We start from the raw sequence: 7,156 nt of genomic DNA, 5'->3' as shown, positions 1-7,156 counted from the left end.
ATCAAAGATTCATTAAAGGGTTATACACTGCATAAAGCAAAGAGGTATGACTCACTTCATATATAACAGCATAAGGGGTGAGTAAATTGCCATCATCACCTTGCTTTACATTAAAAAAATCGAGGCTTGGTTATTGCAAATTTGGCTCGAGTGAAATGACTGCTTTTATATCACTAAAGCAGTATTAATATTTAAAAAAAAATGCTGTCTTACCTTAAGGTTTCTCCCTAGCTTTCCATATAAATCCAACCCCTTATAGTTTGTTGTAAACTGTGACACACGGTCAAAATAAGCTTCATGTCGTTTCTGTGTGAACAAGTGATGTCCTTACATGCACATGCCACAGATTTCCTGACTTTTTTTACATCCAACGCTTTAAACACATAAATCCTTCGTTGATATTTTATTTAAATCCCAGTGCAAGACAACATTTGTTGTCTGCATCAAACTACGTCACCAATGAATTTTGACCTTGCCCTTCCAAAACTTCCTGTAATATCAGTGTTAGGTAAATTCAGACCCAGTATATCTATTTTTGTTTCCCACAAATATAACAGAATACCAAAAATTAAAATATTCCTATACACACAATATTAAAGTACATAACGCATATTAAAAGAATTATGGATTTTTTTAATATAATTTTTTCCCTAAAACAATTTAACAGATTAAATTTTATTATTTTTCAGAACAAATATTTTATTGTAGGATACCAAATAGCTACCTGGTGAAGACACAAGATGCAAAAGCACAAACATGGTTGTGTTCATTACATATATTAACTTAAGCCATAAGTACCCGCAGATATATTTTACAAGGTATGAAATAATGCAGATGTCTTGAGTTTGGTTTTCAGTCCCAACAAAATTTTTTTTGTAAATTTTCAAAGTATATTCTATGGAAGGGAATTACCGCCAAAAGTCTATGTATCTTGCTTTTATTCTTATTCTGCCTACTTCTTTATGCTTTGTTATTATTGTAATTATATGTCACTTTATTGTTTTCATATTCGTCTTCATTGCATTTCATTTTGACTTTTATCCTTCTTCATTTTGCCCTTACTTCTATGTTGCTTTATTCTTGTTAATTCATTTTACTTTCTTTTAAAATTGATACAGTTTCTTAAATGATTATCTCAATTACGAACGTGAATTCAATCACACTAAGAATGAAGCATATTCAATGAAGACGAATACAAGTTGTCAAAATTTAGTGCCGCATTATAACGCTAGGTGGCAGAGGTGTTCGCTACGAGTGATGGTAAAACTAGGTAAGCAAACCCGGGCCAGGGTTATTAAAGATTTTTCAATTTTCTGCCTTAATACTTTATCAATCGAACATCTGAAGGCCGAATCTGATCACCCGATCCGGAAACTCCATATTTATCTCCTCTGGGAACACAGGAATAGCGGCCTCTTTTTTTAAACATAACTTTATATACCGGTACTTTACTGAATATGCTCATTGAAAGGCCGACCCACTTTTTGTAAGGGTAAGGGTCAAATAAGGTTAATGTAGTATAGTAGGGATAACATTTAAATTTGATACTATAGAAGAAGTTGAATCTAACCCAAAACCCACCCACCCCCTTAATATGATTTCATTGGCATCGGAAGCAAAGTGAAAGTTGGGGCTGGGGGGGGGGGGGGGGTTAAGCGTAAGAAATATTTTTTAGACCTTGAAAAAAAAACTTGACAAGCAAAAAAAAAAGGAGAAATGTCCACTGTCCAAACACAAAAATCCTATATCGTGTGTGTGTGGTGGTGATGGTGGTGGGGGGGGGGGTTCAAATTTCAGTGCCAATTTCTTTTTTTCAAAACATCACCACTTTCCACATTTAAAACCTATGCTGCATCGAGTCCATGGAAAGTGTGTGGGGGGGGGGGGGGGGAGCTAAACCTACGCAGTAATGTTCAATGTTATACTAAGTCTAACTTTGGGAAAAAGTGGGGGCTAAGACCCCCTCTCTCTCTGCGGTTCCGATCGACGCCTATGTATTTTCAAGTTTGGACAATTTCCTTGGTTTTTTGTTTTTTTTTTTTTGTTTTTTGTTTTGTTTTGTTTTGTTTTTTTTTTTTTTGCTTGTCAAGTTGTTTTCAACGGATAGCTTGAATTTTCAAAAACGATGCTACGTCAATGTTCTCTCGCCTGAAAAAATATCACTCCACTAAAGTTATTTGTTGGATAATTGAATTCCCGCTTTACAGTTTAATTGACATAAAAATGTTAAATATTTTGATACTAGATGCCCCTTTATAAATTTATAAATTGAGTTGTTTTTCAGGACATTCCCAGGCGTGGATCTAGGAATTGAAGTTAGAGGGGCGCCAAAAGAAGGCAAGGGGTCTGGAGGCCGCCTTGAGGCTCCCAGTAGGTCAAGGGCAAAGTCCTGGTGGGGGCTCAGGGGGCGAACCCCCGGAAGCCCCTGGGTTCTAGAGATTTTGTAGGGTAAAAATGAGGTCTACCATGTAGGCATATTTACATTTTCTAGACGAAACTGTGATTTATGTTAACTTTGACAATTTTAGGGGGTTGGGGGGGGGGGGGGGGGGGCGCTGGATGCGCCCCCTCCTTAAATCCGTCACTGGTTCCACTGAACTGAACTTTATTTCACGACAGATAGTAATTGCTCCTGCGTGTGATTCTAGGGACGGGGCTTTGCAAAGGATTGAGGAGTGTTATTGGTAGGCAAAGTTGGAACCAGGCTACACCCCAGGCATACTAGAAACTCCCCAGTCTTTTTTCATGCATTAATATTTTATATTGAAATAGCACTTTTTAATAAAGAAAAGAAATATCTTTTAGTACACACCGTATTATACATCAGCTAGGACTCAGGAGAGTTAAAAAAAAATCTTAAAACTTAAAAATTCTGTATTTGATGGTGGGGGGGGGGGGTCGTCAACTTTTTTTCAGTACCAAATATAACTCATATGTACATATGCCACTAAGTACATGACTACTTTAATATATGAATTGACTACATTGTATTAGCATGTGATTAGTACTGCAACAAAAAGTGTAAGGGATGGGGGCAACAAGCCTTTCGCTGAACTTTTCCAGTAGTAAAAAGTATGTTACGTTTAGGAAAATGTTTCGTGGCATCCTCCCCTCTACCGGTGAAACTTACCCCATAGGAGGTCGTACAGACGGAAGTCAGTATATATATATTGAGACTTGGTAGTATGATTGTATAACGTCCCTTTAAATTGGAGAATTTTTAACTTAAATGGAGAAACCACCTCTTGCCGGTGGATAGCTGCAAATTTGTCCTATATACTCGGCACTTATAGCCATTGTGCAGTGGGGGATCTTTTATCGGGCCAGCACCTATTACTACTACTATTAATAATACGCTCTAGATCTCATCCGAAGGACCGAACTCCACGTCCCATAGTGGGATTCGAACCCACGACGTATTGATTGACTCTGTTACTACTGTGTTTCGTGACCCTAGAGCAGACGCCGTAACCACAGTGCCACGCGGGCGATTGCACCCGAGTGGAGGGGCATCCGGGGGGGGGGGGGGGGGTTAATTATCCATTTGTACTCGTGAAGATTATATATGTTAAAATAAATGGTTAAAATGATTTAATTATTAACCACTATTAAATGGTTTCATTTAAACATTTATTCGTGTAGGACGTATAACTTTTCTTAAAAAACTGAATACGTTAGCATATAAACATTGTTTTACAATTTAAAAAAATATTCGGGGGTGGGGTTGCTATGAAGGGGGACGAATTGCTATATACAGCTAGATTCCCCACGGAAGACTAGCTATATATTGAAACTTCCCCGGGGGAAGTCTCACTGAATAGTCTTCCGAAGGAAGCATCACTATGTAGTCAGTCTTCCAGGGGAAATTAATCTTACCATTTTCCGAGGGAATGGCATTATCGGGTACATACCTGAACTTATAACAAACATCATTTGAAAATTTAAGTTCGATTGATAAAGTATTAAGGCAGAAAATTGAAAAATCTTTAATAACCCCGGTCCGGTTTTGCTTACCTATTTTTACCAACATTCGTATAGCGAACACCCTGCCACCTAGCGTTATAATGCGGCACTAAATTCGGACAACTTACATTCGTCTTCATTGAATTTAGTGCCGCATTATAACGCTAGGCGGCATTGTTTACATGATTGAATTTACGTTCGTAATCGAGATAATCAAGATAGTTTATTTAAAAAACAGTATCAAATTAAAAGAAAGTAGAATGTATTCACAAGAATAAAGCAACATAGAAGTAAGGACAATATAAAGAACGATAAAAGCTCAAGTGTAATATAATAAAGACGAATACGAAAACAATAAAGTGACATATAATTACAATAATAACAAAGCATAAAGAAGTAGGCAGAATAAGAATAAAAGCAAGATACATAGATTTTGGCGGTAATTCCCTTCCATAATATTCATTGACAATTTCCTAATACACAAACATGTATATTCCTAATTCACCTATATCATATACCTAGTAGTGTATCAGCCCTGTTTAGACTAGGCGAGACACGAATGGGAAGTAGGGCTGTCTCGTCCTCAGGGCTGAGATATCTCTGTCTCGGCCTGTTGTCAAGGGATGGTCCCAGTATGTATTAAGTATAAATTTATATTTAAGAAATAAATACAGACTAAAATCTTTAAAAATTATTTATTTGTGCTAGAATATTGAGAAAACTGTTTTTAAAATTGTAAAATACTTTGGAATTATTTTATTATAACTGTATAAAATAGGCAAAGTAATTTTGAAATACTTTTACTGTGTCAGTAAAACTTAAATGTTCAGAACGAACATCGATATTGCGAGTTCTTGATATGGTGAAGTTTTCTTGGATCCCCAGCTAGGCAGCCATGTAATTATAATGAATTCCTTATATGGATGAAACAAATTTTAACTTTGCTATTTATCCTAGTTTTACTTAATAAGTTAAAACTAAAAATTGGGACTTTTTATAAGACCTTTCTGAGAAATTCAAACAACCTTGAAGGACATTGAGAAGTTATAAATATTATCATGATAAAATGAAAATTAATTGTTGCTCGAAAAGATTGAAATTTCAAGCTTCATTTTGAGACTATGAATTAAATTGTAAATTAAAGAGTTATCCTTTCTGTCTGAGGATCCTTAGGTATCTTAACAGTAAAATTATAAATTACTTCAAACATAAAACAGTTTTAAATTATAGGATAAACCAGTTTGTTTGAACTGTTTCATTGTTTTATTAATTCAGTAAAATTTAAAAATATTTTACAAGATAAATAATTTGTTATATATGTCCTATATTGAAGGATATTATATGAATTTCAGAGGAATAAATGTTTATAAAAGTCAAGCGCCCACTGATGCTGAAGTGTTGAGTCCATGTTGTATTAAAGACATGAAACAGAAGTGAGAAAATGTCGACATCAGTCATCTATGAATGAAGATGGAGATCAAGTGACTAGTCTCATCCTAAAATTTCTGATGAAAATGGTGTTGTCTGGCTCATCCAATGACCACTCCATTTGCAGACTACCAGGTAATCTTTGGTTTTGTCAATACTTTAATTTGTGCCTGCAAAAATTGATGATAAAACATTTTAATTTGTCATAAGATTCAGTGCATAAAAAATACTTATAAATTTGTGCAAAGTGAAATTTAAAGATACATTAAAAATTCAGATCATGTTCGTCATATTAAGTAACATGAATTGTTTACTTATTAAAAATACATATACTTGGTTAATTCTCATTTTCAGGTTCCAATCTGAAGTATACGTAGGAAGAGTAAAATCTTTTTCATTCAAATAACTACTTACTAGCTGTGATCCAGATGAACGTCCTGATTGTTTTGTCCAACATAAGATGACTTACGATCAATCTGACACATTATTCTGAAAAATTGAGTGAACATCCTTCTTCTTGCATGTCTTTGTTATGGTATCTTGTCTCTGCATGGTCATCATAACTTTGCACTCTTGTGAATAATGTAACCTATAAAACATCATTTTGTAAGTTAGTAATAAAAGTACATGTATAATCAAATATTCTATGCTTCATTCATTAATATATTTTTGATCAAGGTTTGTTTATTCTTTCAAATGGTGAGATTGTGCATTATTAAAGGTGCTTTTACACAGATTTGAAGTTAATATTTTCTCAAATATCCTGTAAAATATGATGACTATCACATATATTGCAATAGCATTTAATTCACACAAATATATTACAAGAGGCACTTGGGCCACATTGCTTACCTGAATAGCTTTGATCATGCAGTTCTTTACAAGATTAACCCCTTGTTATACCTTCTCTACCCCCGGGTCATAATTTGTACAATATAAAATCTACACTACCCTACAGTGATTTTGCATAAGTTTCAGCTTTACTTTCCCAGTAATTCCCTAGAAGAAATTTTTTATAGAATTTTTTAATAAATACTGAGTATATCAATGTAAAAGTTTGGTTCCCTATTGTGGCCCCGACCTACCCCCAGGGTCATAATTTGAACAATTTAGAATCTACTCTATCCCAGGATGCTTCCACATAAGTTTCAGCTTTTCTGTCCCAGTGGTTCATGGGAAAAAATTTAAGGATACTAAGAGAATAATATACAATTGAAAGATTAGAGGGAAAATTGTAATAGACATCAGGTGCTCAGAGCGTCAAAAATTCATTCTCAATACATGTACAGTGGACCTTCAGATATCCGAACACCAGATTACTGGATGCTTCAGTATCTGGATGATTTTTCATCAGAACAAAATTTTTTAACGTTTAATATTTTTTTCTTGTTTAGCAGATAATTCAGATATGCGGATGCTTCACATATCCGGACAAATTGACAAAGCGGACGGATAAATGAGGCTCCACTGTATTTAAAAGAGACAGGATATTTTGAATATCTTGAATTTTAGAGTAAACTTACTACTTATGCATATTATCTTTGCTTTAGCCAAAGGTTTCTGGTCTGCTTCTCTCCTTATATTGCAGTGTCTAAATCAAGCTTCATATTGCTGAAAGAAGAGAAAGTGTCATAAAAGTGTATAACAGGACATCAATTTCATCATAAACTAGAGTGTTCCAATTTAAGAAACAAATGTGTCACTTGCTTTTAGCTTCTTTATTAAGATGTATCTAAATCTATGAGTGGCCAGCTATTTTTATGCT

The 7,156-nt window shown here is 34.7% G+C and overlaps 1 long non-coding RNA gene across 1 annotated transcript; it reads left to right on the top strand.

Moving 5' to 3' along the window:
• Window positions 1-733: 733 nt before the first annotated feature.
• Window positions 734-5,850, top strand: LOC134280399 (uncharacterized). Its single transcript, XR_009994898.1, has 3 exons — window positions 734-818; window positions 5,316-5,526; window positions 5,746-5,850. It is a non-coding gene; the product is annotated as an uncharacterized LOC134280399 (long non-coding RNA).
• Window positions 5,851-7,156: the final 1,306 nt, after the last annotated feature.

The sequence above is a fragment of the Saccostrea cucullata genome, unplaced genomic scaffold, assembly GCF_032062105.1.
Source record: "Saccostrea cucullata isolate Sc308-1 unplaced genomic scaffold, CSIRO_AGI_Scuc_v1 ctg5742, whole genome shotgun sequence".
In the NCBI taxonomy this organism is placed as follows: domain Eukaryota; kingdom Metazoa; phylum Mollusca; class Bivalvia; order Ostreida; family Ostreidae; genus Saccostrea; species Saccostrea cuccullata.
Note: the sequence above shows the minus strand (reverse complement) of the source record. Positions and strands in the feature narration are given on the sequence as shown.